The 10,359-nt window shown below is 44.0% G+C and overlaps 2 long non-coding RNA genes across 3 annotated transcripts in view; one reads left to right on the top strand and one right to left on the bottom strand.

Annotated features, from left to right (window-relative positions):
- Positions 1-2,027: 2,027 nt before the first annotated feature.
- On the bottom strand, positions 2,028-8,051 carry LOC131496555 (uncharacterized). 2 transcript variants are annotated; one of them, XR_009254549.1, is made up of 4 exons: positions 7,742-8,051; positions 5,952-6,093; positions 2,457-2,752; positions 2,028-2,343 (listed from the first exon to the last, which is right to left on the bottom strand). It is a non-coding gene; the product is annotated as an uncharacterized LOC131496555 (long non-coding RNA). The 2 variants fall into 2 exon arrangements; XR_009254548.1 differs by lacking the exon at positions 7,742-8,051 and having other exon boundaries at positions 5,952-6,374.
- Positions 8,052-8,542: 491 nt separating this feature from the next.
- LOC131496554 (uncharacterized) overlaps positions 8,543-10,359 on the top strand; it is a 38,328-nt gene continuing 36,511 nt past the window's right edge. Inside the window, exon 1 of the long non-coding RNA XR_009254546.1 lies at positions 8,543-8,695. This is a non-coding gene — a long non-coding RNA (uncharacterized LOC131496554). The remainder of the gene's footprint in view (positions 8,696-10,359) is intronic.

Raw genomic sequence — 10,359 nt, 5'->3', positions numbered from 1 at the left:
AGTCTCAAACCCAAACAAACTTGGACCCAGTAAACTGGAGAGACCCTGAGAAGCTGGCTTGCCAATCAGAGAAAAGAGATTACCAATGAGAGTTCATGAGACTGACAGCAGATTTCTTCCAGTGTTATGTTCGAGAAGACAGGAAAATAGTAAGCACTGAGTGACATTAGACCCATCTGAACTGTAACTCAGGAGTGAGGCTGAAATAAAATTTTAAGACAAAAGTTGCAAGTTGATCTCTAACCCTTCACGAAAGCCTTTACCTCTAACATCCCGTTTTTGGAAAAGATTCCTAAAAGGTGTATTTGAGGCAGAAAATTGAATCCCACAAGGCAAAAGTGAGATGCACCAAGGAATAGTGAGTGAAGATATTTGCAAGCATGTAGATAAAGCCTTAAACACCGACTTTATCAAACAATAATAAAACTGGCTAGTTTCAGGAGGAAAGAAGGCTAGGTAGAAATAGGCGAGCTGCAAGAGTTGATTACAGATGTTCAAGATACCGTTCAGAAGAAAGAGATTGTGGTTCACTTTAACTCTTGTTTCCAAGACCATTTTATGAAGCCAGCAGAACACCTTTACTAAACCCAGACAAGTGTAATACTTTGAAGGAAAATCGTAGGCTGAGTTCATTTAACATGGTTACAAAGATGTTGTAACTGAATACAGCAATATGTTAATAAACAAAACTAAATGTGACCAAGTTGTATTTACACTGAAAATACAGAATAGCTGAGCACCAGAAGAGTTAATAATTTATGATGTTAAAAGAATAAGGAGGAAAAGTAATATGCTCCTCTTGGTAGATGCAGAAATAGATTTAATATGTCAACACTCATGCATAATAAAAACATCTGAAGAGATCAGTAATAAGAAAGGAACTTTCATATCCGGACATAGCAGGTACCCATAATGCCACATTCAATGAAACAATGGAGAGCATTTTTTTTAAAAGACAGGCACAAAGTACGTATGTCTACTCTGCCCATTTCTTTTCAACACAGTACTGGAAGTTTGAGCCAGAGTATAAAACAAGACAAAGAAATAACGTGTAAGGATCAGAAAGCAAGAAGCAAAGTAGCCACATCTTTGCAGACGACGTAGAAATCAAAAGGATCAACAAAAGAGGGGTACAAATTAATTTTTTTAAAAAGCCACTTGCATTCCTGCTCGTCAGAAAGTTACATGACTATTAGCAAGAGAGTAGTTAGACGATAAAATTCTGCAGAGCACATTAAAGCTAATGACCTGCAGATATTTGTGTCAATAGGGATACATCTACAAATATGTAATATTGAATAAAGACAAACTTCGGAAGGATGTATACAGTTTGGTTCCACTCAGAGTTTAAGAACACGTTCATATGTAGAAAGCAAACGTTACATCAAGTTAAGGATACTGGTTACTTTTGAAAGCGGGCACAGCACGGGTTTTGCATCGGTGTCTATATATTTCCTAAGCTAGATTGTGTGCACATGTACATAGTTCAAGGTTGTGTATTGTGTGTGCTCCTCTCCTGCAGTTGTTTCCTTGGGGTTGTGCGGGGGAGGGAGGTAATTAGGGTGCTTAGTTCATGGGTTTTGCTTCTCATTTGTTTTCTGCCCTGATTCTCAGTGGACTCCTTTCTGATCTCCTCGTCTGAAATCTCATCACACCTGTCAAGTTTTCTCACCTTCCCCTTTTTTCTTCTTTCCCACTCATTACTACCTATCATATGTATTTTAATTATTTGTCTTGTTTGTTGCCTTTTAACCCTATCAAAGTATAAGCTCCAGGAGGGTTGGGGGACTTTTTGTTCTTGTTCATTGTTGTATCCCCAACACTAAATCAGTGCCTGGCACATAGTGGGCTCTTGATAAGTACTTGTCACATAAGTAAATATATAAACAATTGATTAAACAAACATTTATTTGGATAAAAATATCCTGTTCCTTGCTCTTTCTGTTTTATAGCCTTAACTGTTTTATTGTAGCCATATTAAAAAAGAAACGAACTATATGACAATTTCATACTTTTTTTCTTTAAAGATTTTTTAAATGTTTTTTATTTATTTTGAGAGAGAGTGAAAGAGCGTGAGTGGGGGAGTGGCAGAGAGAGGGAGAGAGAATCCCAAGCGGGCTTCATGCTGTCAGCAAGGAGCCTGACACGGGGCGATCCCACCAGGCGCGAGATCATGACCTGAGCCGAAATCAAGAATCGGACGTTTAACTGCCTGAGCCGCCCAGGCGCTCCTTGGTTTCACTCTCTTACTGTGGAATGGTGTTGGGAGTACCAAGCCAGAATTTACGGAGGTTCTTTCTGCTGTTACTGCCACCTTCAAAATCACTTTGTGCGATACGATTCCTTCTTGTGGAAAAGAAAAAGTAGTAAGAACAACCTGAGTGCAGAGTGAGCTCTATTCCTAGTAATGAAACTCCACCCCACCTCCCCTACCCCCCAAAATGCATGTTTCTTACCTGGCACCTGAAAATCTGAGTTCTTTCCATTATCTGATAAATCATGTTTTTTATCGCTATGAAATAACAGACAAGGGTCTGTTGATGATGGACGGTAGAATACTGGATTAGAGAGGGCCCATCTCAGTCTTCCTGGGGGTTATTCCTTGCTATCCAGTTTGACTCCTGCTTCAAGGACAGGAATTCTGGGAAGTTTTATAGAGGGTTTGTAGTGGGAAAGAAAAGCCCCAGAGACTCTTGATGTTTAAGAACCACATTTGTTGTTGTTGTTGTTAGTGATTCATAAATGAGTTTACCTGTGGATAGGTGTCATAGGTACAACTTTAGATATAGGCTATACGCAGATTTCTTTCTTCCTTAGGCTAGGAAGTAACTCTATCCCATTCTATTTAACAACTGGACTGATGCTATATTCTCTATGTCTTTGATTACAAAAGGATCTCCATTTGTAAACATTTACATTCTGTAATTGAAAAGAAAGCATATTTATTCACAAGCATGTATTTTCTCATTTCTGAGACTTTTAGAAAGGGAAAATGGTTTTTTATTTGTACCTATGAGTAAGATTATAAGATATTTAAAAAAAACCCAATAAATAAAAAACAATACAAAAAATCCCATCACATGCTTTAGTTCTGAGCCTGGCTGGATGCGTGGGGATTTGAAAAGAATAGCTATGAGGAATAGGAGGGAAGGAAAAGAAAGGAGGGAGTATTTGATTTCAAGACAGTACTTATTTTTTCCCTGCTTACAACTGGAGGCAAGCTCATTCCAGAGAGATTTACAGAGAAATCCGTTATAACGAGTTAAGGGTAAGTCATTTCATTCTTGGTCATCTACGACAGTTCCGGCACAAGGAGGGGATCAGAGCTGGATTTTAAAGTTCAGAGTAGAAATGGATGAGGAAGATAGCAAATAGCCAGCCAGGGAGAGAGCTGGCAGATTGTTAGTAAGGGACTGGATCAAAGACTGTACAGGAATAGGGTTATCACGACCAGGCTGTCCTGCCGAGTGTCCAGAAACCAAACTATCCACAACAACAAAACAAAAGTCAAGACGAGAGCACTGGAGTTCTTGGAAGCACACATGGAGATGTGGACAGAAGGACGATGTGATGACAACTATCCTTTACAAAATACAACAATTTAACAGCTTGAGTAAATGACATTGCGATCCTCCCAAATGCTGTCCTGGCTTCTCTGTCATTTTTAACTGCTCAGCCGTTCAAAGTCTGCAGCGGCTTGAAGGTCACTTTTTCAGTGGAGGCCAAGTTGAAGTTGAAGCCAAGTCTCTGGAAATACAAGCAACTAGGTCTTTCCCGCAGGGTGCGGGGTTGGGGGGTAGATGGCGGGGGGCGGAGGGGGGGGGCTGCCAGCAGTGCTCCAATGCCTTGAAGCCCCCGGGGCTCAATTTTCTCTGGCTGTCACTCCCAGAGTCTAATGAGTACTGAACCTACAAGACCCAGACCCTTCCCTCATCTCTACAGGGGTGAGCTCTTCATGGAACAGCCACACACCTGAGTTTCCACTCTTTCTTCCCTCACGTGGCACCACTGAGCCCTGGACCTTTCATCTGGAGTCCGTGGACCTGGCCCCAGAATGGGACTATTCTGACTTCCGGGAGTTTTAGAATTGACAAATACTGATCTCTTGCTCCTAGAGGAGTTGAGGTGGCCGAAAGGTATGGGTTGAGTTCCACTCAGATCATCGAATTCCTGAATTGTCCAGACCTCCGAAATTCAAACAACCAAACAAATTGGTGTCGGTGGTTTCTTCAAGATAATCTGGGGACAACTGCCTAACAATCGAAAGAAGTTGGAGTTGTTTTGGAGTTCTGCATTGCTTGTGGTAGGCAGATTTCAAAACGTGCCCCATGATCTTTGCCCAGAGTGACTCTCATGGTTGTGTCGTCTTCGGGCACAGTTGACCTTCAGATAGGGAGATGATCCCAGAATTTTGAAGTGGGCCCAGTGTAAACACACGAGCCTTTATAAGCAGAAGAGAAATAGAGCTCAAGTCAGACCAAAGCTAGAGTAGATGGGAGTCTGTGGCTGCTCAAGAAACAAACCATCATATTGTGGGAAGGGCCATGTGACCGGAGAGGATAGGTGTCCTGTAGAAGCCAAGGTTGGTCCCCTACCTGACAAACACCAGGAAAAGAGGGACTTCAGACCTGCTGTGCAAGGAGCTAGAATCCTGCCTAGCCAATACCTTGATTTTAGCCCAGTGAGACTCTGAATCAGGCTGTGCTGGGGTTTTTTTTTTGTTTTTTTTTTTCAAAAAAAAATTTTTTTTAACGTTTATTTATTTATGAGACAGAGAGAGACAGAGCATGAACGGGGGAGGGTCAGAGAGAGGGAGACACAGAATCCGAAACAGGCTCCAGGCTCTGAGCTATCAGCACAGAGCCCGACGCGGGGCTCGAACTCACAGACCGCGAGATCATGACCTGAGCCGAAGTCGGCCGCTTAACTGAGCCACCCAGGCGCCCCTGGTTTTTTTTTAATTTTTAAAAAATATTCATTTATTTTTGAGAGAGAGAGAGGGAGACACAGAATCTGAAGCAGGCTCCAGGCTTTGAGCTGTCAGCACAGAGCCCGACACAGGGCTCGAACTCACGAACTGCAAGATCATAACCTGAGCTGAAGTTGGTTGCCTAACCGACTGAGCCACCCAGGTGCCCCCAGGCTGTGCTGATTCTAATATCAACCGTGCTGGACTTCTGGTCTACACAATCGAGAGACAATACATTTTTTAAACTGCTGACTTTGTGACAATTTGTTATGGCAGGCAAACAATTCCTTACATCAAATTAAATTCCAGTTGGAGCAGTGATGAATAAATATAATTACAAAATAAATTATATCTGTACAATAAATTATCATAAAACCAAATGAAATCACAAACTGGGAAAAAAATATTTGGCACACATGTTGAGAGTCAATGGTGTAATTAACCTAACTAATACTTAAAGAAGGTACATAAAATCAAGGTGAATTCTAAAGATGCTTAATCTCACCCATAATAAAATGAACTCAAAACTATGCAAGTTACTATCTTTTCACTGATCACATTAGCAAATATCGGAAAGGTTTTGTATGGGGGTGAAAGAACAGGCATTTTTATTTAATCCTGTCTGTGATGTAAATCGTTTGCCCCTTTGAAGAACAATTTGACAGTCTGTCAAAATTTCAAATGCACATATCATTAGCAACTCTACTTTTGCAAATGTATCCTGAAGATACAAACTCCTAAGTATGTACCAAGATATCTATACAGGGCTACCATCACTGCTCTAAAACCGTTAGTGCTGAATGTGCGTTAGAACTTAAAATTGCCTGCATTTTAGAAAGATAAGTGTGCATACAACACATATTTTTTTTGCAACAACTCCAGTGGGAGTTGGGATAACAACCTGTAATGAAACCCAGTAACATGTCAGCAAAAAGATATATGAATTCACATTAAGTAGTATAAAGAGTATAAATAGCCTTACATTGGTTCAAGCTATAGTTTAGCTGCCAAATGAGCGTGCCAAAAATTTGAAGAGACTTGCATTTTTTAAAGCTGTTCGGGCTTCGGAATTGCAGACAAGGATTTTAGACAAGAACATTCATTGCAGCATATTTTTTTTGGTCCTGTAACAGCAAAAGAGTAGAAACAACTTAAACATCTTTATCTAGCCACGAGGGTACTGGGTAAAGAATGATGTCATAGCCATAAAAATGTAATGAAAATATTTAAAGTAATAAAATTATTAAAAATCCTTAAGTAAAAAGACTGTAAGGAGGTATATATGGGTTGATGTTATTAAGTGAATAAAAAGATGCTGTGAAGTGTATATTTTGCTTCCATTTGTGTTACACGCGCGCGTACACACACACATCACACACACACACACACACACACACACACACAGAATCTCGAAGGACAGAAAGAAACCAGGGTTTTGTGACAGTGACTGGTTTTTCTGGGAAGATGAACTAGACAGGGGCTTTTCTCTGCGTTTCTCTTGCACTGACTTTGTAGTTTATATATTTTATCTTTAATTGCCAACATGTATTACTCAAAAAGAAAAAAAAATCTCCAGGATATTAAATGGTTGCCTCAGATTTCTCTGTCCCCAGGTATCCAACACGGCCCTTGCCACCTCTCTGAGGGTGGATATTTGGGAAGACGGCCCTGAGTAGCAGAGAAAAAGCGACGGGAAGAAATTGAAATATTTTATAGACGTTCAGTTTTAACCACAGGCGGCAGAAGGGGATCACCTCTTCTACATCATGAAATTACATATCCTGTCATAGTACATATAATTCCTTACCAAAACCCAGATTACTTGCCCCTTCCGCCTGGAAACAAAGAAAGACAAATGGAGAGTTCTCTGGAAGGCGACTGAAATTAGGAGTGTCGTGGCAATGGAGGGATTGGAACGTGAACTCGAAAATGATACACTGGCTCGATTTTTACATTCAAAAGGAAGCGAAAGAACAAATGAAACAATGATTGAAAATGTTAGTTCGTGGGGAAAAAAGCTCTGGAACAGCTGGAGTCTGTGGCGGAGGACGCACAGGTGCAGCCTGGGAGCCAGGTGGCCCAAGGGGCCCCGCCGCGCGTCTCGGCCAGTAGGGGTCGCCCTCCCGCCGGGAGTGGCGCGGGACACGGAGGGCGAGCGTGCTGGGGACCCGGGGCTGCGCGGTGGGCCGGGCCGCAGGGGTCGTCGCGGGTGGAAATCAACTCTGGGAATCTGTGGCCCCCCCGCTGGGTGCTCGCTCTTCTGCCCGCCGCGCGGTGGAGGGTGGTCTTGGTCAAGGGGCGAGCGGGTGAGCGCCCTCCCGCGGACCCCACCGGAGGCACCTGCCGGCTCCACCCGGGGCGGTGGCGACCCGATCCCCTAAGCTCGCCGCCCCCCATCCCCCCGCCCCATGGCGCCCCGCGGGGGGTGGGGGGAGAGGGCTCAGCGAACGTGCAGTTGAATCAACCAGATTCAGCAGCAACCGGAGTCCCGCCGCCACGCAGATCCAAGCAGCGATCCAGGCGTGATGGGCACGACCAGCCCTGACTCCGCTCAGAACGGGAGCCGGTGGTCCTGACCCCGGGGATCCGGGATGGTTTCCAGTTGTGTGCCGTGTACCCTTCTCTCCGCGGAGAGAAGATCTGATTATCTTCTATTTAGATCTAATGATCAAGTGGGACAGGAACTGGGGGGAGGGAGCTTGTGGAGCGCACTGGCTGGCTTCTGTCAGTTCTTGCTGGGCGACTAACCGATTGGAGGGAAGAATCATTTACCTTTCGAATATGGATGGGATCAAAGACCACCAGAACTCCAGTGCCTCATCCTGTTGACTCTGTTTCTGGATGTTTGGCTCATTTGCCTTTCCAGCGCAGGCCCACGAAGAGGCAAGGCTTTAGACATTAACCGATACATTTTGTTACTTTTGGAAGCCGGCACTTACAGTCTATGCTGGTGCTAGATTTAACGGGTTTAATTAAAATTACACAGCACTGACTGTATTTCCCTATACTCTGTATTAACTAGAACAGCTCTTTAGTGCTTGAGAGCACCTTGGCCACACCCAGTGAATCCTCAGCCTTCCAGGCACCCCAACCTCCGGGAAGAGACACTGCCTTCCACCCAGCGGCCCCTAAATGGTGCCCATGAGCTCAGAGACAGTCTTGGAGAAAGCTATGTTAAACAATTAAATAACATTAACCAGGTACTGGGTACAGCTCTAAGTATGCGATGTGTATTTTTCTGGTGATTTTAACGCTATGGGGTAGGCACCATCATTATTCACGTATTACATACGAGGCAGAGGGTAACTTGCCCAAGGTATAGAGCTAGTAAGCAATAGAGTCAGGGTTCAACCCCGGCCAGTCTAGTTTCCAGATTCTGTACTTCTAACTCCTACATTAAATCTCTCAGGGCAGCACACTATATGCAATTTCCCTTCAGGGGAGGTCCCTTCCGCAAGATAGAGCAAATGTATCTGCATAGAAGGTAGACAGTTGACCCTGGGGATACTGGACACCACGCCCTCTATCTTCTTTTCCTTGGAAAAGAATAGTGCGTTTCCCTTGTTCGGGAGGAGGGGCCTAATCTTGTCTTACTAGTTGCAGCTAACGATACCACGTTTGTGTTCCGTTTACAACTTGGAGATTACACTATGCGCAACTAAATGCTGGAATCCTGCTTGATCCTACGCTGGACAGGAAAGCATTTTTCTCTGGCCTCTTTTCAAGGTAACTTCTATAGTCTAGATGTATCCTTGGAGTGAAAGTCTTCACTTTTCTGCCTCGTTTTGTCCTAGAAGTACAAAATCGTGGTGGCAAAACACGAGGGGAGGTGGAATAGGGTGAATGGGGGAGGAATGGGTATTGCATATTATGAAAGGAACATTTCTATGGTGAGAAATGCTGCTGGGCATGGATGTTTTATTTTATTTAAAAAAAAATTTTTTTTAACGTTTATTTATTTTTGAGATAGGGAGAGACAGAGCATGAACGGGGGAGGGTCAGAGAGAGAGGAAGACACAGAATCCGAAGCAGGCTCCAGGCTCTGAGCTGTTAGCATCGAGCCCGATGCGGGGCTCAAACTCCCGGACCGTGAGATCATGACCTGAGCTGAAGTCAGACGCTTAACCGACTGAGCCACCCAGGCGCCCCTGGGCATGGATGTTTTAATAGGATTCAAAGTCTCGGGATACTACAAAAATTGGATTTTTTTTCAGGCTGGAATAGGCAATTAGTAATACTTGGAATGAATGAATCAATGTGTCAGCGTTTTCCTTCTTTACAAAAATCAGTCAAACCAAAACCTCTTTACTCCATTCACCCAGGCAACTTACAACTCCAGTGTTTTGCTCTTCTTGTAGCAACATTCAGAAGACCTGTCTTGAATGTCTGTCTTCAATGCCTCTCCTCCCTTCCTCTCTTAAATCCACTTCAGACTTTCACTCTCACCCCTCTACCCAAACAGCTCTTAACCACCTCAACAATGACCTTCACTGCTTCTTGGCATGGAGTCTATCTTCTGGAGCCTTCAGCAACGTTTGACTCCGTGGATCACTTCTACTTTAGCGAAACCCTTTCTCACTTAGCTTCCAGGACTCGGTGCTTTCCTTCCTGATGGTCCTTCTACCTTGCCAGTGATTCCTTCGCAAGTTCCTTTTCCCTTTGACGTCTAAATGTTGGGGTTCTCTGGGGTGCAGTTCTTCATCCTTGTTCTTTGTATACACCTCCAGACCCACCCGGCCCCTTGGTCCACGCTGCTGTGTGGCTAGAGTTGCTGTCATTATAAACGATCTACCAGAGCCCCCCGCCATCTGGCTTCCAGTTGGTTTTAGCCATTGGAAGGAGGAGGTGAGATGGCAAGATGGGAGAAAAGGAGAATTGGAGTGTTTACTTCCTTGGGTCCCTCCCTGCTGAGCCAAAGTTGGGAAGAGGCTATGTTTCACTGAAGGCCACAGCCTCAGCAGGTGCCCTCTTATAGCTACAGCCACAGCCACAGCTCTTTTTGGATTCTGGTGTCTGTTGTTTCTTCTTGCCTTTCACTTAGGAAATTTCCGAGGATTTTAGGAGCTCTGTGCCAGGAATGGGGGACGAAGACCAAATGTGTATTTCTTATTATTAATCACAGTATCACCATAACATGTCCAAAAGTGAGCTGGTTTTCAAGGTCCAGTTCTGGGGGCACCTGGATGGCTTAGTAGGTTAAGCATCTGCCTTCGGGTCAGGTTCATGAGTTCGAGTCCTGCATTGGGCTCTGTGCTGACAGCTCAGAGCCTGGAGCCTGCTTCGGATCTGTGTCCCCATCTCTCCCTGCCCTTCCCCTGCTTGCACTCTGTCTGTCTCTTTCTCTCAAAAATAAACATTAAAAGAAAAGTTTTGTTTCTTGTGTGCCCTTT

Source organism: Neofelis nebulosa, chromosome 15 (genome assembly GCF_028018385.1).
Source record: "Neofelis nebulosa isolate mNeoNeb1 chromosome 15, mNeoNeb1.pri, whole genome shotgun sequence".
Taxonomy (NCBI): domain Eukaryota; kingdom Metazoa; phylum Chordata; class Mammalia; order Carnivora; family Felidae; genus Neofelis; species Neofelis nebulosa.
This window is presented reverse-complemented; position numbering and strand designations above follow the sequence as displayed.